Consider the following 21,226-nt stretch of genomic DNA (forward strand, 5'->3'; position numbering starts at 1 on the left):
TCTGAATTCCTGAACAAAGAATCATAGAACCATAGAATGTTAGAGCTGGGAGAGACATTAGAGATATAGAATGAAATGGAAAAGCATTAGCTGTTTATGATATACCTAACATCGTGCTAAGCACTGGGGAAACAAATAGGAAATAGAAAAAGTCCTTGCCTTCAAAAAGCTCAAATTCTAATGGGAGAGATCAATCGTAGAGGAGGACTTATGCTCAGTTCATGGAAGATGGAAAGACCAGATAGTAATTTAAGTTCTGGTCCTAATGAGGTTCTCCACATACTGGATAGCAGACAGCCCCCCAAAATGCAGAAGGTCCAGAGAATTGAATAAGTCCATAAATAGATGCCATGTGGGCAATCACCCTCCAGAAAGTGCACTGCTCAGGAATTCTGCTTCTCTCTCCAGGAAGTCATATCCCTTACAACCTTGTTTTCACAAATAAAAAACTGAAACCCAGGAGAAAAAATGGGTATCATTTCATCCTTGAGTCTTCTTTCTTCCAGGGTAAACATCCCTAGTCCAAAGGATTTGAAGATTCTGATTGTAAAGCTAGTAGGAGTCACCTAGTCCATCCTCCACTCCTCTCATTTTACAGATGTGAATACTGAGCCCTAGAGAAGAACAATGACTTATCTAAGGTCACAAAAAGATGGTCCCAAGTTCCCTTATCACTCTCACCAGACCTCACTTTCCAGTTAGTGAATGTCCATCCTAAAATATAGTGTCCAGAACTGAACACAATATTCTTAATGTGTTCTGATCAAGGAAAAGTACAACAGAAACAAGGATCTTGCTCATTGTTGACATGATGCCTCTCAATGCCCTAAAAGATTACCTCAGCTTTTTTTTCTACCTTGTCATATTGTTGACATACATTGAACTTGTAATCTGCTTGAATACCCATTTCCTTTTTATGTAGTTAGCCATGACTCTCCATGTTGTGCATGTGAAGGTGACTTCCTAAATACAATTAGGAGCTATGTTGCATGAATCCACACAGAATTTTATCTTACCCAGTTTTTCCCTCCAGGATACAAAAAAGGTCCCAGCTTCTGGTCATCTAAATATCTCAGTATGCTATTCATGTCTTCACTCTGTCCCTCAAACTAGCCTTGTGTTTGGGCACATATGTGTCACAGTGCCAGAATCAAGAAGACTCATCTTCATGAGTTCAAACGCAGCCTCAGACACTTACTAGCTGTGTGACCCTGGACAAATCACTTAACCCTCTTTGAATCAGTTTCCTCATCTATAAAATAAGCTAGAGAAGGAAATGGCAAACCACTCCAGTATCTTTGCAAAAACAAAAAAACATCCCAAACGGGTCATGGAGAGTAAGACATGACTGAAATGATTCAACAACAGCAAAAGTTCAACATCTTACCCATATTTTGTGCACTTGCATTTTTAACACCTACGGCTATGGGTTTTATTACTAATTCTCTTCTTAGCTATTCCTCCTGTAAATTCACAGGATTATAAATTTGACAGGGACTGTCTTTTGCCTCTTTTAGTGTCCTCAGTACTAAGCATAGTGCCTGGCAAATTTTAAGCGCTTAAAAATGTTTATTGATTGATTGGTTGAAATATAGATAGAACCTCCAAAGTCATCTTGTCCAATTCCTACTTTTAATGCATTGATCTTTTCTACTAGCATTCTTTCTGCATTGTGCCTTTTACTCCTCTCTAGCTTGACATACATATTTGAGGACAATTTTCTCCCTCCTCCTTCCTATTCAGTTTATAGCCCTCTTGATCAGGCTCTAGACGAATATATTTTGCCAATCAAAGATAACTCAACCTTCATATTTTCTTTACTCTTGAATCTCACCACCATTTGGCTATATTTCTTTCCTTGCGATTTGCTATAGTACATCTCCAAGTCTTAGGTGTTATTATCATCCCCACTTTACACTGAGGAAACTGAAGCAGTCAGTAGCTGAGTGACTTGCCCAGGGCCACACAGCTAGTAAGTGGCTGGATTTCAACTCATCTTCATGATTTCATGCTCAGACCTCTATGCACTCCACTACCCAGCTCCCTAGGTGATAGCTTGAGAGGATGATAAGATCAAGTGAAAGTTTGGGCTTTGTTTTTAGAGAATGAGGGACTTTTGAGTATGTTTATAGACAGCAGAGAAATTGAGAGGGGTTATAGATTAGACAGAGATTAAGGATGCCTGATAAGGCAAACTTGTGGAGGAACCAACAGTAAATGGGATCAAGAACCCAGTAGGAAGGCCGGTATTGGGGAGAAGGCCACCTCTTCATCAGACACTAGAAAAAAGGAAGAGAGAATAGGGAAAGGTTCAAGGCATTTTGAGGGAGAGAAAAAAGACAGAAAGATGCTCATACCAGATAGCCTCTATTTTCTAAGTAAAGTATGAGATAAGGTCTTATACTGAGAGGGAAGATGGGTATTAAAGACTTGAGGAGAAAAGGGAAGGTTTGGACAAGTACCAAATGGACAAGTACACAAAGAATAGAGTTGATGACTCTCATCTCATGCATACCATGTGAGTAATTAAGCAGCCTGAATGCTTTCTGAATGGCTCTGGCCAAAGGAAGGGATGAAGAGACAAGGTGTTTCCAATAATAATGGGTCTTCCTCCTGACTCACTGGCTTTCCCAGACCAGCTCTGGGAATGTGGAGAGGAATTGTGAAGAGATAAGGGGGAAGAAAGGGAGGAAGGGTATTCCCAGTGATGGTGGATGATTGAGTCTCAGGGACAAGTGGTAGGCTATGAGATTGCTATTGAAGAAATGAATTTCAGTTATCTATCAGAGAGCTAGAACAGTTATACACTTATGTGGAATGGCAAGGCCAAAGGTTATAATCATCCATGTATGTGACTGAGGTGGAATTAAGATACAAGTCATGGGAACTGAAATAGCTAATGACCTGGGCAGCCAGGGTGTATTAGAGGATGTACAAAGTAAAGTCACTAAACATAGGGATGCAGGTTAAAGCAGAGAGTGAGACTGTAAATAAGGTGCTGAATTCCTCGAGAATAGGAGGGAGAATGGCCCACCCATGTATATATGTACACACTCAAAGAGCTTAGGAAAACATGAACACTGCACAGGTAATCAGAAGTTCTGATTTCAAATCCTGGCCTCAGCTACTTATTACAAAATGTGACCATGGTCAAGACAAATGACTTAGGTTAACCAAGTGCTTGAAAAATGTGTTTAAATTTTAGGGAATGCTGTTTGTAATAGGCTTTGGAGGGTGAGGAGGAACTGGTTTACAGTTTCTCATCTATAAAATGAGGAGGTTAGCTGAGATTATCTGTAAGGTCCTTTCCAGCTCAGTGTTGTATAATCCTATAACCTTCTGCCATTTCAGTGCTCAAGACAAAGGGCTATATGACTGGCTGGTTGGGAAGTCAGGAAGGAAATGAAAGAACCTAGGGGCTCTGATCTCTTTGAGAATCATACAAAAGAAAAAAAAAAGAACCTACACTGAAACTAAAACCTGCCTTTTTCCTTCTTTTCTTTAGGTTGAACACCAGGTATGACCTCTCAGTTTTTCTGTGTGGACAGAGCTAGATCTACTGTGTGGTATAGGATCACCAATCTTATGGTTGGTCTGGTAGCTTGGCTTAGCTTTCTCCATCAGTTAATGACTAGTTACATATTCTATCTCTTTCCACATTGGTGTCCATAAAGCAGAGGTTCTTAACTTGTTGTCCACGAACTTGTTTTAGAAATATTTTAATAACTTTATTTTAATATTTCCTTTTAAGTCTATAAATTTTATTTTATGCATTTCAAAAACCATTTTTTCCTCAAAAAAGGACCATAGACTTCACCAGACTGTCAAAGTGGTTCATGACTCCCAAAAGACTAAGAAATTCTTCCATAACACATCTCATCATATATCAGCATTAACAAGTCCTACCTCAGGTTGCCCTGGCTTGGATATGGCCAAACCGGTTGTTCTGAAGAACTTTCAATGGCTTGTCCCCACATACATTTTTGATCTTTCCAGTTAAATCCAACAATCAGAATTGGAATCTTAGGCTATTAATAGAAGGGGGTGTGAGCTCCCCTGACCATAAGTCAGTTTCTAAATGTTGTTGTCCTGTTTTGGTGGGGGATAGAGGAGGCTACAATTAATACAGCAAGTTGATTTTTTTTTTAAGGTTTGTGTGATCTCAAAGCATTGGTGGGAAGCACATGGGAGTTAACAAAATGTAGATTGGTGTGTGTTAAGACCAGTGTAAACAGTAGGCTTATTTTAGATCCTTTGTCTGATGACTTCATTAAGTCCAATTAGTGTAGAAGAAGCATATTCCTTTACCATTCCTTCTCCTACAGTCAAGATTCACCATGATTTAATTAGTAGTAGTCATCATTATTAAATATATAATACCTTATTGATTTAATAACTATTCAATATTATTATTAATAATGATGGCAATAACAATAATAACGAATGGCTTGTATTTATAAAGTACTTTCTCTTCAAGAAGCTTCTGAGTTAGGAAGTGTAAGTATTATTAGCCCTAAACTTTAGATGAAGAAACTGAGTCACAGGCAGATGAAATGACATGGCCATAGGTAGATGACAAATACAATAGGGGGGTGATTGCTATACCTATGCTTAGTCCAAACCTAATTGACTCTCTTCTAGTGCCAGCATATTTGCTTTTCTATGGACCACTTCTGTTACTATGGCTCATTATGCTGGTCCAACTCCAGGGAATGTTGTGATATCTGTAGCTTTTGACTCACCTCCTGATATTCTTAGAGGGAGCTAGTTGACACCATGGATAGAGCACTGGTCTTGGAGTCTGGAAGACCAAATCAAAGCCAGCTTCAGACAATTACCAGCTGTGTGTGACCCTGTGCAAACCACTTAACCTCTATCTGTCTCAGTCTCATCTGTAAAATGGGGATAATAATAGCACCTACTTCGCAATGTTGTTGTGAGGATAAAATGAAATATTTATAAAAAGCTCTTCGTAAACCTTAAAGTGCTACATAAATGTTAGATGTTAAGTGGAAAGTGACTCGCCCAAGGCTGTACAGATAGTAAGTGGTGAAGGTACATTTGGACCTAGGTCCTCTGACCTAGAGACAATGCTTTGTCCACTATTACCAGGCCAGATTTGAGAGCTTGGGAACAACTGAACTCGGACCAACCCCTTTATTGTGAAGAAGAATGGACAGAACATAAGACTTAGAATCAGGAGCCAGGGATTGAACATTCATTCTGGCATTCTGACTGGTTCTGATGTTTATTAGCCATAGAATGGTGGAAAAGTCACTTAGTTCTCTTAGCGTCAGTTTCTTCACCTGGAAAATGGGGTAAAATGGAACTTGCACTATCTCAAAAAGGCGTTGTGAGGAAAATGTTTTGCAAACTTGAAAGTCTTATGTCTGTGTGTTATGGTTATATGTTATTATGTCATGTAGAATGATAACCAGGGAGGTCTAAAATTTATAATTCATTCAGGATCACAGAGCTAGCTCATTAATAGAAGAACATGCAGCTAGGTAGATAGTATGCTGGGCTCAGAGTCAGGGAGGCTCATTTCATGAGCTCAAATGTGGCCACAGACACTAACTGTGATCTGTAAAATGAGCTAGAGAAGGAAATGGCAAACCACTCCAGGATCTTTACCAAGAAAACCCCAAAATGGGTTAACAAGAAGTCAGACACAACTGAACAATATAGAACAAGACCAAGTGATTCCCAGTCCATTGTTTGGAACTTTTGTTTCTGAAAAGGGTAAGAGTGTGTGTATGTGTATGCGTGTGTGTGTGTGTGTGTGTGTGTGTGTGTGTATACATGTGTGTGTGTTAAGGGAACTATGGTTGCATGATCACAATCCTTTTTTCCTTAGTTTGCACACCTCCCTTCAAACTCACACCCCATGAGGGGGAAAAAAAAAAAATCCATATTTTTCCTTTTGCAAATGCAATATTGCCACCTAGTGGGCAATATACACCTATGTGTTCCTAGGATTATGGCAAAATAGATTTAGAGCTGGAAGGAACTTGAAAGGTCATCTCTCATTTTACAGATGAGAAATTTGAGGCCTAGAGAGTCCGAATAGCTTGCCCAAGGTCATAGAGGGAGTAAGTGGCAGAGGTGATCTTACCTGCAGCATTTTTCCCAATGTACCTAATTAGAGTCTGTTGCTATGTCCACAGGTACACTTGAAATACAGATATAGGTAGCAAGACGAAGCCTGCTGGTGGCCTCCACACTAAACTTAATCCCAGAACTTCCAAGTCCTGCACTGAATGAGGCTGCTGTTTGCAATTTCTCATTAAAGAGTTCCAGGGAGCTTCCCTTATACCCTGACAGTCAAGGGTCACTGTAGTACCCTATGCATAGGGTAAAGCCAAGTCCAACTTGTCTGTCAGCCAAAAGCTCTGTATGACTTTTGCTCCTACTTACCTTGGGTTGCCCTCATCCTCTCATAAGGTCCCTTGGTTCCACAAGATTAGGCCAGTATAAGTGGAAGTTCTGATAAGCCCTACCAAACTGACGAAGCTTCACATGTAGGTCCAGGGGTGTCTCTTGTCCGAAAACTAACTTGAGAAAATCATATCATTAGAATGACTGCAGGAAGATATATTTTATGCCCATAATAACTCTGGAAGACTATATGTTAGGAGACAGAGGAATTGTCATCTGCATTGAGAGAGCACCTATTTGCAGTGATGAAATTATAATACTTAAAGAATTAAAGTAAGAGGTAGCAAGGTTTTGTGCAAGGGTTCTTAACTTTTTGTCATGGACCCATTTGGTAGTCTGATGAAACCTATAGATTCTTCAGAATAGCAATCAATAAAAATTCATTAAGCACCTCCTATGTGCCAGGCACTGTGCTAAATGCCCATGTTTTTATATGTACAAAGTAATAGGAAAAAAGGAAACTAATTATTTTAGAATAAATATATAACATTTTTTTTAATCCAGTTTCCCAGACCTTCTAAAACCCATGCACAGACCCTATTTATGAATACTTGGCTTATGGGTGCCATGGTAAATATCTATAATCCCTGCTGCCAGTGAAACTGAAGCTACTAGATTGCTTGACCTCGGGAGTTCTGAGCTTCAGTGGGCTCAGTCAAGTAGTTTCCACACTGTCTAACATCAGTACGGTGAATTCCCAAGAAGAGGGAGCCATTAGGCTGGACAAAGCAGCCCAGGTCAGAAACAGAGGAAGTCCCGTACTGATCAGTAGTATGATTGGTCCTGTGAGTGGCCACTGTACTGCCAACCTGGGTGAAATACAGAGACTCTACAAATAAACAAAAGACGCTGGTTTATTTAATAGAGATTGTGGTCATAGAACTGGAAAACACATTGGAGTCCAATCAGTCCCTCCAACCACTTTATTTTACAGATGAGGAAATAGAGGATCAGAAAAGCTAATTAACTTGCATGCGTTCAACATAAGTAATATAAATCAGAGATTAGATTTCAACCCAGGTCTTCTGATTCTAGAGCCAGCATACCATAAGCCAAACTGGGAGAGACTGAGTTCATGTCCCATCTCTGATAGATGCTGGATTTGGGAAAAATCACTTCTCTCTGCCCTGGGCAGCTTTCTAAGAATAGGTTGTAGACCCATTGTTGATCTGCAATAGTAGAGGGACTTTCCTCAGCAGAGAGTTCATCACACTGATGAAATCACAAGATAGAAACAAAAATAATTATCATAATTAAAAAGAGGGCCCAACCCAACCTTGTGAAGACTGGTGTTGACTGAATGCTTGAAACCCTTGGATGAGGTCTATCATAAAACTCATTAAATGTACCCTCCTTCCCATAAGCTGGCATTTTTTTCTGTTGTCTCATTTATCCTTAAAGCAGTTGATTGATGTAGAAGTAGGCCAGGTTTCATATTAGCCACCCACATTTTACCTATTCAAGTAAGAAAACGGAAATGGGTTGAAGGTCTCCTCAATCTCCATTCCATTCAGCAAACACTTATTAAACAGGTACTACATTCAAGGCATGTTAAGCTCCCGAGTTACAACCACAGATTTTTTACAAAAGGAGTCTGTTTTTGAGCTTCCATTTTATTGGGGTAGGTACACCATTTATACAGAGGAGCAAATACAATACAATTTGAAGTGGGAGAGAAAAACTAACCTGAGCTGAGCCTTGAATGAAGCTAAGGATTCTAAGAGGTAGAAATGAGGAAAAAGTATGTTCCAGGTATGAGAGATACCCTATACAAAGACACGGTCTGGGACATGGAATGTTGAATATGGGGAATAGAATTCTGAATTGGGAAAAGAGTTGATGCTAGTGTAAGGAGATGCCCATTCTAGCTATAACTGAGAGAGAGAGAGAGAGAGAGAGAGAGAGAGAGAGAGAGAGAGAGAGAGAGAGAGGGAGAGGGAGAGAGAGCGCAAACAAAGAAGCCATTCCCAGAAAGGAAAATCCTCCAAGGTAGGATGTTCTCCACAATAGGAAAAGTTTCTTAATAGAAATTTAGAATGCACCTTCCTCTAAGAAAAGAGACAGAAAAAGGCAGAGATACAGACACAGAGAGAGTCAGAAAGACAAAGAGAGGAGACAGGCATAAGAAAAGAGATAAAATCAGAGAGAGAGATAAGGGAGTGAGACAGAGAGAAACAATATTAACCTTCACTTCATTTAGGCAACACTGGGAGAAGTCAATGCTCTTTGAGGCAGAACAACTATCATTATTAACTTTGCCAGAAGTGGCCAAGAAAGTAATATAACCTGGCTACAAAACAGACGAGAAATAGCTGGTGTAACCAGAGCACCTTTGATTGAATACATACATGGTGCCCTTCAATGGGCCCTCATTGCATGGCTTAGAGGGAAATTCAATGTTGCAGAACTAAGAACTAAGTCCAGCAGGCTGGCCCTGTCACACCTGACCACTGAACAGTGTCTCTCTTCTTTCTCACTGTTTTCTCCCAAAGGCAGAACTCATAAATAACTATGTCATGCAGTATAACCATTTTAAATGGAATCTTGGTACCCGGTTTGTCTGGGGGGAAATTTGTTTAGTAAAGGGTTTTTACTTTGTAATATGTGCGTGTCATCCCAATAATAGCTGATGCATTATATTTATTGTTTTATCTCTTGGAGAATATTGAAATAAAAGCAGAATCATCAGGGCCCATTCATTCTTTAAGGAAGAGGAATTCTGTCGTAGCCCTAGGAGGCTGAAAGAGAGAGGCAGAGGCCTAGATGATGAGAAGTTAAAGCAACCCACATCAAAGCCTGCCTTCTGACAGCGGTTCGCCTGACCTGGATGACAGAGTACTAGCTCCCATAGGTCCCAGGGGAGATAAGACTCAGGTCTTCAATTTCATGAAACTGAGAGTAACAGATACTAAACACTTTTCCTTTAATGAAACAAGAAATTACACCATATCCACTAGGAGTGTTGGGAAGAAGTTACAAAGAGGAAATTTTAAGCCTTATGCCAAAAAAAAAACAACTTCTGAAAAATTCTATCTAGCCAAAGATGAACACATTGTCCTCTTCTTCCCACTCGGATGTTTTTTTAAGCAAAAGCTTAATAACTACTTGCCCCATATATTAACATGGGGATTTTTTTTTAAGGTGTAGATTTGACTGGATGGCTGATAAAGACTTTTTCAAATCTGAAATCTGTTTTTATAATAATATGTGATGTTTAGCTTATACTTTTAATTTTGTGAGATGCTTTATGCACAATATCTTATGTGGTCACTACTATGGATTATCTATGCCCATTTTGCAGATGAGAAAACTGAGGATCAGAGTGGTATAGTGATGATCCCACAGCTAGTAAATATCAGAAGTGGCATTTGAACCCAAGTCTTCCATACTGTTAGCCTAGAGCAAGGTTGGGGAACCTGTGGCCTTGAGGCCACGCATGGCCTTGTAGGTCCTTGGGTGTGGCCTTTTGAATGAGTCCAAGTTCTACAAAACAAATCCTTTTATTAAGAGGCCACAGGTGCCCTTAAGTCTGTAAGTTCCCCACTCCTAGTCTAGAGTCTGTCCACAGCATGTAGAAGGAAAATAAGACAAATTCATAAATAATTACAGTTAATAATCTCTCCCTTCTTAAACTTCTCATGGAATTTTTCAACACTACTTACCCCTCTTGCAAACTTCTTTTCTGTTGATGGCTCCACCATTCTACCAGCCTTCCATGTGAATAAGCTTGGTATTATCTTCAGCTCTTCTCTCTCCTCACATGCACAATCAATTGTCAAATATTGCTTTAACTCAACTAACATTCATCAAACACCTATTGCATGCCAGACATTGCAAGATTCTGAGACTACAAGGTCAAAAATAAAAAATAGTCCCTGCCCGGGAGGACATGGGGGGGGGGGAGGTCCTTACTGTGGGTTGTGGAGCAACACACACACTGATGTTTAAGTACAAAAACATTGGGGGTAGGGGAGTAGGTTTGTGATTTCGCTGATGCAGAGAATTTCTGATGATGAAATTCCTTCTACCAATGCATTTCAACTGCTCTGCAACCTATAATCTAATAAAGTTTCCTGAGATACTAGAGGGTAAGTATCTTCCCTAGGGACACACAGCCAGTATACGTCAGAAACAAGACTTGAACCAAAGTCTTCCTGACTTTGAGTCCAGTCTATCTATCCATTACAATACATTGTATCTCAAGCACAAAATCAATATAAAGTGAGGCTGGAAGGAGGAGAACGCAAAAGCATCATATAGGAAGTGAGCCTTGAATGACACTGGGGGTTCCAAGAGATGAGGATTAAGGAAAGAATAATATGGAATACTACTTTGCTATGAGGAATAGTGAGTTAACTAAGTTTAAAAAAACATGGAAAGATTTGTATGAAATAATGAAGAGTAAAAGGAGCAGAACCAAGACCCCTGTACACAGTAACAGAAATATTATTCTAAGAACAGCTTTGAATGGCTAAGTCATTTTGAGTATTATAAATACTTAAACCATTTACAAAGGACTCAAGAAGGAAGATGCCATCCACACCCAGAGAAAGAACTGATAAACAGAAGTATGTATGTGTATACGTATGTATATTTATGTGTGTATACATACTTATGTCTAATGGTAACATGCCCTAGAGCAAGGTAGGGAGGAAGACAAAAAAAAAAAAAAGAAAAGAAAACTTAGAAGGAAGCACAGAAAAGCAGGTTAGCTTTGAAAACAATGTATTTATTATATAGTTTTTTAAAGTAAATACTGTGAAATGGAAATTCATGGGTTTATATAGAATCATTTTTGTGTGTTGTGCTATGTATGAAAATGTTCTTTTTGTTTGCTTGTATTTAAATTAAAAATAAATTTAATTTAGAAAGAAAGAAAGAGAGAGAGAGAATACTCTAAGCATGGGGTACAGACTGTGGAAAGACATGAAGTCAAAACATGTAATTACAGGGAAAATCATATATCTACATATAACACATGTATTGAAAACAGCAAGTAGATTATTAAAAATTAGTAGATGGAACAAAGCAAGTCAGTTGAGGAGCAGACATGGTGGGACAAAGAAAGCGGCTGTGGGAAATTCATTTATTGAAATTCCAAAGTAATTTCCTGGCCACATTTCCTTTGAGTTAATTTGTGTTATCTTTAGGAAATAGCTGTATAAGCTAGCTTGCTAGATGGCTGTTTCAGTGATCGCTGCTTGCCCAGATGTGTTTATGTTGCACTGATGAATCAAAGGGGCTCCTGGGGACATGGCTGAAGCTATCTCCTGAGTAGAGAAAGTGTTTGATTCTCACTCTTGTCCTTTCTGTCTTCGGTTCCGTGGTCTCCACAACCCATTGAATCCCATGTATTTTGAATTCACAAGTCCTATCCAGGGCAAGAGTGTTATGTCCAGATGGAACTACACAGAAAGCTTCCACCTGGTCCCTGGCACCTATGTGGTGGTTCCCACAATTGACAGAGAATTGAAGTTCTTCCTTCAAATCTTCTTGAAACATCAAGGTGTCGACAGGTGAAGTTGTTCTGATCTATCATGGGCCAGCAGGGGAATGGATCCTAAATGTTCATAGGATCATAGAGTTAGAGGTGGAAGGGACTTTAAAGGTTGTCAAATCCAACCCTCTTGTTTTACATATGAGGGAACTGAGGCCCAGAGAGGTCAAGGCACTTGTTCAGGGATTGCCCAGATAGTAGGTATCCCAGGCAGGCCTTTCTACCTCCAAGTCAAGCTCTGCGCCAACTACACCATCTCCTGCGAATAGCAAAAACATAAATGTGGTAATGACGAGGGCTGACTGGGGTAAGAATCAAAAACCTAATAATCCGTAGGACCATAGGTATAAAGCTGGATGAAACCTCAGAGACTAGCCAATGCCCTCATTTTACAGAAGAAGAAAGTGAGGCCCGGAAAGGTCCCTTCCAGTTCTAAACTGATGGCCCTCTGGTTCTATTAAGTTCCTGCTACATGCCAGGCAGGAGCTAAGGAAAAGACTTGTCCAAGTTCATACTACTAGTAACTGATAGAGCTGGGATTTGAACTCAGGTCTTCCATACTCCAAACTACGCTACCCAATGGGCTGAGCAAGTTCCCATGATTCCAGGCCCCTGGACTAGGGGGATAGAAAAAGGAAGGAGCTCTTCTAGGGACTGACCCACAGCCACTAAAGGAAGAATTTACCAAGGCTTCTTTTCCTATCTCACTTTCTTATTACTTCCTTTCCTATAACACTTCAGTCAATTCATTTCAACATGTGTTGTGGTCAGGAAGACCTGGGTTCAAATCCCATCTAAGCACTTATAAGCTATGTGACCATAGGCAGGTCAGAGGCAGCTATGGGGAATCATGGAGTCAGGAAGACTCAGACACTTATTAGCTGTGTGAATATGATCAGGTCATTTAACCTCTATCTTTCTCATCTGTAAAATGGGAAGAAATAATAGTATCTACCTGCCAGGATTGTTGTGAGGCTCAAATGAGATAATATTTGTAAAGCATTTTGCAAACTTAAAACACCTTATAAATACTAGCTGTTATTATCACCCAATCTCTCTTTGCCTCAGTTTCTTCATATGAAAAATGAGAGGACTTGACTTGACCTCTGTGATACCTTCCAGCTCTGAGTCTATGATCTCGTGGTCCTATTAAGCTCTTACTATGTGCCAGGCTCTGTACTGTGCAAGAGCTAATCATACAAAGAAGAAACACTTTTTTTCACAAGAGCAAACTCCAAAATCTGAAATAGTTTTAGAAAGGAATTTGCTAGGTCATTCAGTAAAGATAGATAGCCAGAGAGAAGGAGCATCTCCCTCCCAAGTCTGTGAGGTTGCATCTGATAGAGGTCAAACAAGGGCATAAGAACATTGGCCTGATTGGCCTCATGTAGGCAGCAAGTAGCCTCCAAGAGAAGAGTAATCTGGAGCTATCAGCAGGTAAGTCCATGATCCCCTAATTTAGGAAACCCAAAACAGAAACTTTCAGTGGATCCAGAATAACACCTGAGGGGACCTAAAACTAACACTGAGTGGGAGCTAAGCATTCCTATTACCATCCTTCCATGAGGGCAAGAATCTTCCATTTTGTCTCTGAAGTCAGCCTGACCTCTACAGTAAACTTTTTGGGTTAGACCAAATAAAGCTAGATTCAAACAATATTAATAAATGATAAATAATAATCCACATGTTCCCTGACCTCAAGAAGGTTGCAGTTCATTTTCTGTTCTGGAAGATTATAGGTAGTCTAAGCAGGCAACTGACTTAAATGCCCACATGTTCCTGGTTTTATAAACTGGACAACCACCTGGGATGCCCTTCCCATCCCCCATATTAAAACTGGATGCTGGTCATTCTCTTTCTTATTTTCTCCATTGAATTTTCAGAAATCTCCACAGAAGCTTTAAGTTCATGAGCTTCAAGGTAAGTAGGCAGTGGGGCCTGAGCTGGGAGATCATTGGAAATCACCCTGATTTCCAAAAGCTTATGTGTTTATTTTCTTTCTATCTCCTTACTGCTACCCACAATAATTTGAGAGGTTACAATGAGCTAATGATGACATCTGAATCAGTTTAATTCAACCACCATTTATTAAACATCTGCTACCTGCAGAGCACTGTGCAAGGTCCTGAGGGAGATAAAAAGTCGAAATAAGACACACTCTCTGCCTTCATGGAGCTTATAGTAGTGGAGGGATATTTTAAATAATGTGTAACATATCACAGTAGTAATAATATGTAACATTACATAATAACATAGGATAAGTTATATGCACAAAAAATGTAAGTGCATTAAGGAAGGGAACACAGAGTGCTACATAAGATTGAAGTGGGCTCGGGTGGGGCAGGAAGAAGGCTTTGTAGAGAAGGGGGTATTTGATCTGTGCCTCAAAGGAGGAATAATATTTCATAAAGTAGGGAAGGGGAAGCAGTAACAGGAGAGAGAGAAGGAAGGAATACCATGAAGAAAAGAATGGAGGTGAAAATGCATGGAAGATGTGTGAGGAATGATAGTAGTCTAGTTTGGCTGGAGCATAGAGGAGCTAGAGGAAATTAGCAGTATATAAGGTTGGAGAGTTAGGCTGTCACCAAATTGTGGTGGGCCTTGCATGCCGGACAAAGAAGTTTGAAATTTATTTGGCAGGCAATAAATAACTGCTGAAAGATTTTGAACAGAGTACCGACATGACCAGATTGATGCTTAAGGAATGTTTTCCTGGCATTCATGTTTAGGATGGCAGAGAAAGGGAGGAAGAGCAGGAAAGCCCATTAGGAGAAGACTTCTGCACTAGTTCAGGGGTGGGTGGGAAATAAGGGCCTACACACAGTCCCATGTGGCCATGGGAATAAAGAAAAGGAGATGTGAGAGAGCTTATGGTAGAAGAATTGATAGGACTTGGCTACTGGTTAGATATGAGAAGTGAGAAAATCAAGAAGAGTTGAAAATAACACCAAGGTTTTGAAAAAGTAAAATGAGAAAGAGGAGTGGGTTTGAGAGAAAGATAATGGACTCCATTTTGGATACATTTTGCAGTCACCTTAGTAGAGGAGATAGTTGAGGCCATGGGAGCAAATGAGATTATCAAAGGAAAAAATATGCAAAGAAAAAGAGAAGATGGATGACAGAATCTTTGGATTAGATGGTTGGCAAGATGGGGCAAGGATGAAAGAGAGATCGTGTTTTCAATCCTAAATCTACACAACCTAAGGCCAATCTTTTTCTTCCCTGGACCTCAATTTCCCCATCTGTAACAATAGATGAGCATTACTAGCAATGGTTAAGAGAGCAAGCTGCCAAGCAAGACCTCTGGCTGAGAACCAGGCATGGGGTTTTATTTCTCCACAGTGGAGCTGATTGGGAGAGTGGGAAAAGTGTTTGAACTTAGAGTCACAGGACCAGAGTTCAAATCCGGGTTCCACCACTTACTACTCATATGACTTTGACAAGTCATTTAATACCTCCAGGCCTCAGTTTCCTCAACTGTATAAGGTCCCTTCTGGCCCTAAATCTATGATCCTCTTTCCCAGACTTTTGGTTTTTGTTTTTTGTTTTCCTAAAGCATACAAACTGCTTGAGAGTAGGGACTGTTGGGGCAGCTAGGTGACACAGTAGATAGAGCACTAGCCCTGGAGACAGGAAGACTTGAGTTCAAATCTGGTCGCAGACCAGACACTTGACACTTACTAGCTGTGTGACCCTGGGCAAGTCACTTAACCCCAATTGCCTCATGAAAAAAAGGGGGATAGAGAGTAGGGACTGTTTCTCTTTGTGATGGTATCCTTTTATCTTAGCATAGCCTGGTACGTAGTATGCACATAATTTACTTATTTTTATTTATTCATCTAGAATCATCATGGTTTTTTAAATTTATTCATCTAGAAAAATCTTCCAGAAATCTAGAATCATGACAGCATTTTCAACAGATATGCCCAAGGTATAGTACCTTGAATTCAGAATTCCACCAAATGACAGAGGGTAAAGTCACAGAAATGTCTTGGACTCCTATCAGTGCTTAGAGACAAAAAAAAAAGATAATATATCTCTGGCAGCATAGTTTTATCATCCTTCCTCAAGAGAATCCTTTCCAACATTGATCTGGCTGCCAAATGCTGCAGAGAAATGGCATCTCATCAGTAGGTTTCCCCTGGAATTGAATGGATGACTTGGTATAGGATGGGATAATTATTTTTTTAAAAAACAAGCAATTAACAGTAACCCTTGAAATCTTTTTTCCTCTTGATTGGAAACATTTCCAGCTCAAGCTGGCTGGCTTTGGAAAGTACCATCATCACTCAGTGTTTGAGTAATTGATTCCTACTCTGCTCGCCAAGTTGTATGCGTTCACAGGAGATGCTCTTAATGGTTTAATAAACTGTTATAAAGTACTCCTTGACTTAGTTGAGAGAAAAATCACTGCCAAGCGCTCCATGTGATAGACCTTTCCAGTTAGTAGTAATACCAATGTGAGAAGGTGCAAATGATATAAACAGGCATATGTAATGTGCCAAGCATAGAGACTCATGGAAGTAACCAGAGTCTACACTGTTCAAACCCAAAGTCAGGCTGGCTCTGAAGGTATGAGGTTAAGAGCAAAGAGCTAAGACAAAGTCTTCAGAGAGTCTAATCCCACAGGGAAGGAAAAATAATTAACAGTGAAAGCAAAATCCAGTGTGCAGAAGATAGATAAAATGGTATGGTTTGCTATTTCATGTTTGCTAGAGAGTCAAGTCATAGGTATGGGCAGGTGCGAAAACACTGTGTTTAGGACCCAATAAGGTTATGTTCTACATAGTTTAGAATGGTTACTTAAGGGCTGGGATGTAGGAATAGGAGCTCTTCAAAGTATGAAATGATATCATTACTGGAGTAAAGGATGTAAAACTACAGGTAGACAAGTAAATTAGCTTACCCCAGGAACAATACCATTCCTCCCCCTCCCCACAACAAGCTCAATTCCCATCAGGTTTAGGCTTGCTGAATTCAGTAGTTAGATTTTGAAAAACTAGAAATAGCAGAGATAGTACTCATGGTCCACTTTCCTTTACAGTCAATATTTAGAATATGCTTCAATCCAATCATAATTTACAGGCACATATTATGTAAAAGGTATGGTGTTGGGCATAAGAAAGGATGAGATGTTGAATAAAGCCCAGCCTCTGTCTTCAAGGAATTCACAGTTTAACAAGAGGGTATGAGGATGATAAGGCACATACGCAAATGACCATAATGCAAGGCAAAGTGTGCCACAAGAATGTGATAAGCAAGGTGCTCTTCTGTGAATAGAGAGAGAACACATTTGGATGTATGAATCAGGAAGGCTTCCTGAAGGAAGTGCCATTTGAGCCAGACCAGGAAGTTTCTTGAAGTTTCCAGCTCTTCTTGGAACCTTAGGCAAGACATTTTATATTTTTGTTCCTTGATTTCTTAATTTATAAATAAGGGGTTAGAATGAATGGCCTCTAAATGTTTCTTCCAACTACCATCTCATTGTAGCACCCTCTTGAGGAACATTTCCTCAACTCTGCTCTCCTTGGTGGACTGAGTGCCTAGAAGCTAGCTACCTAATACCTCCCTTTAGAGTTCCAGAAGCGACCCTAAGGAGTTGAGATTTCTAGCACTGTCATTCATGAACCGCAGACAGTGTGCTTTCCATTGATTATCCACCAGAGCTTTTAGGAAGCTGTATTTGCTAAGGTGATATTGTAAAAACAGAATATTTCCTCCCAAAATTCTAAGGCTCCTTTCCCACAAGTATAAGAATACAGTGGTAGTCAGGTATATATATATATATATATATATATATATATATATATATATATATATATATATATATATATATATATATATATATATATATATATATAGTATATATATATATATATATATATATATATATATATATATATATATATATATAACATGTATGGCCACAGAATAAACCCAGATTGCCTGCTCACCAGAAGTCCTTTTTTGAGTCCAAAACTGGCATTCTTTTTTGGATCAAGGGGTCATGTGGCTTGAAGGTACTTCTTCCCTCAGGTAGCCACAACTATTTTTCTACATCTCTCAGTGTGTATATTTGTATGTGGCATGTCTCTCCTTGCTACAGATTAAATACATTGTTTCCTATTAATGGAAAAGACTGGGAAAAGGAGAGAGAGGGAGTAACTCTGCCCTCCTCTCCACAAAAAGAGCAGTTGTCCCTCAAGGGTTTGTCTCCAATTGGAACTCTCATTTCCAAAGCTGAAATCCTCCACTATTCTGCCGGACCCTTCTGGACTGAATTCCCCAGTGGACTGACTGCTATTTATACATGGGCCACATGGGTGTCACTGATCCTCTCAGCCATTCAAATTGCTTTCTTTCTTGATCTACTTAAAAAAAAAAAGACCCATAGCTTAAAAAGAGATCACTGGGTATAAACTATCTTTACACATTTAAAATTGATCACCTCTGGTTGATTGATTGAATTAGTTTGGGTGGGAGAGGAACCCTACTCTTATGCCATGATCCTTTGTTTTAACCTTAAACAATACTTAATGACCTAAATTATGAGACCTTATACAGAGCTAATGCATACCTTCTAAGTATTAATGGTGTGCTCCTTTCCACCCTATCACCTTGAATCTGCCTCCATAGGACTAGTCTTACACCTCTTGATGTAATTGTACAAGATTCCATGACCCATTCCCCAGTGCTTTTATATGCTGCTTTCAAACTTACCACTAGACAATGCAAACAGAGAGAACATTTGTCCTTTAAAGTAGACTCTCTTCCCAAGGGTTCACCTGAACCTTCATGACAACCTTCCCCTATCTCCCTGTCCTCAGATCTTCTCCTGTGGTGAGCAACGGAACTTTCATGGGGTGTGTAGTGGCCTGCTGCAAATTAGGGCTTGCTCCAGCACAAAACTGATGGAGGACATTGGTGTTTAGCCAGACAGAAAAGCTGCTTTCCCCCTTCCACTGTGTGAGGGGGCTGAGGTGTGAGTCAGGAGAGTTCCTTCACTCTAGCAGCTGTTAAGAGAGGCTTCACTAATTACTGCCCATAATTTACATAAGGGCTTAGACTGATGCATGTGTTCATGTGATTGTGTGTACACGTTAATAGCTTTCCCTGATGTTCTAAAAAACAATGTGTTGTGTAGACTAGAAAGCAAGAATTGGACTGAGAATCAGAAGACCTGTGCTCACTCCTGGCCTCTTACTAATTGTGTGTCCTTAGACAAGTCTTTCTGAGGCTTACTTTCCTAATCGGTAACATGGAGATAATAATTCTTGTACAACCTACCTCGCAGGGTTTTGTAAGGAAAACTTTACAAGTTGTAAACCTTAAAATGTTGTAGAAAAGTAAATGCTTATTATGACTCACCTGATTATATAATGCACCAACTTGGGGCAGCAGTACGTCACAGCAGAGGGTGCCTTGACTCTGGAGGCAGTTATACATCTGTGATTTGAGGCACGTCACTTGGGCCTGTAAAAAGAGGAGGACTATACTAAGTGACCTCTCCGATCCATTTTATCAATAAAACAATCTCCCTTCTTAACCAGTAGATTCCCTAGCTTCCTTCAAAGTATAGCTAGATGCCATATCCTCCCAACTTTTAGCATTCTCTCCCTCTTGAAATTACTTTAAAAACACACACATATATGCTTCTTCTTGAATATATAAATACATATGTATGTGTACATGTATGTATATATGTATATATATATACAGGCAGCTAGGTATCTCAGCGGTTAGAGCACTGGGCCTGGAGTCAGGAAGACTTGAGTTCAAATCCGGCCTCAGACACTTACTAGCTATATATCTTGGGAAAGTCATTTAACCTCTGTTTGCTTTAGTCCACTGGAGAAGGAAAGGGCAAACCATTACAGTATCTTTGCCAAGAAAACCCCATGGACGGTATGATCCCCAGGGTCATGAAGAGTTGAATACAACTGATCAACAAAGAGCAACAAATGTACACATCTACTATAGATGTGTGTAGACATATATGTACATATATGTGTATGTACATGTGTTTCTTCTTTATAGTCCAATGGTATATCATGGCTACGCTAAGAACAATAGCAGCATTATGACCACATTTGAATGATGACCAGGCATCTTTTGGTCTTAACCTATTACACAAAGCCCATGCTTGTACCTGGCCTATAAACTGGTTATAGTTAACAACTAACATTACACTACTTTAACGTTATCAAAGTATTTTAGATATATTGTCTCATTTGATCTTCACAACTCTCTTGTGAGGTAAGTGCTATTATCCCCATTTTATGGGTGAGGAAACTGAGACTCAAAGAAGTCCAGGGTCACTGAACTAATAACTCTCTCAAGCACAATTTGAACCCAAGTTTTTGTTTATTTGTTTGCTTGTTTGTTTTACTCCAAGCCTAGGGTTTTGTACCCTACACCATACTGCTTCCCATTCCTGAGTATTCAGGGATCATAGAGGTTAAAATGTTACTTATCTCTTAGGTACTGCCATCCCATGTCCCAGTAGATCTTCCATTTGATGAGAGACAGGTGCCCTTTATTCAATTAAGCACGGAAACAGGGACCCTTTGGGGAGTGTTCCTGTGCCTTTGCTGAAACAATAGGGATGGTATTTGACTATTGAAATCAATAGCTTTCTACCCAGAAGAATTCTCTACCCTGGTTTCCCTGAAATGACTTCTTTTGTGTTGCTTTGCACAGCTTAACATATTTTAATTCCACCTCTAAAAGATGGCTACTCTAAGCCTCTAGCTTACTCCAAATAACTGTTATTCTCATGCAGCCCCATCATACAGTCTAGAGTCTAATAGATCCTTACTAAGTCTAGGTAATGGGGGAGAATACTAATCCCAATGAAAAGTCTAAATTACAAAATACTTGAAGCAAAGTTCCCAGACTTTCTCAGTTCACAGTGCTCTTAGTGTCTCAGTAATTTTTTCACAGTGTCCAAAAGACCAAAAGAAATACCTAACAGTTCCATTTATTAAGCAGTTAAATCAAAATTTTAAAATATCCCCTGTCACCCCATAAGTGTTCATCATGGCACCCTAGGGCTCTGCTACACACAGCAATGTACTTTAAGTAATGCACCTTAATATTTTTAAATATGCTCCATGGCCTCCCATTGCCTCTAGAATAAGATATAACTACCTCAACCTGGCATTTAAAGCACCCTTACCTTTATATTCTTATTTCATGCTACTCTACTTCCAGAAAGCTAGCTCCACCATGAAATTTCCTTGGTAGCTACCTCTTCATTCATTCAGGTCTTCATTCATTGACTTGGTTGGA

The 21,226-nt window shown here is 39.6% G+C and overlaps 1 protein-coding gene across 1 annotated transcript in view; it reads left to right on the plus strand.

The window, feature by feature from the left end:
- LOC110206692 (calpain-13) overlaps positions 1-21,226 on the plus strand; it is a 79,626-nt gene that overhangs the window by 51,985 nt on the left and 6,415 nt on the right. The gene's annotated exons all lie outside the window — the stretch shown is intronic.

Source organism: Phascolarctos cinereus, unplaced genomic scaffold (assembly GCF_003287225.1).
Source record: "Phascolarctos cinereus isolate Bilbo 61053 unplaced genomic scaffold, phaCin_HiC Scaffold_2;HRSCAF=192, whole genome shotgun sequence".
NCBI lineage: Eukaryota > Metazoa > Chordata > Mammalia > Diprotodontia > Phascolarctidae > Phascolarctos > Phascolarctos cinereus.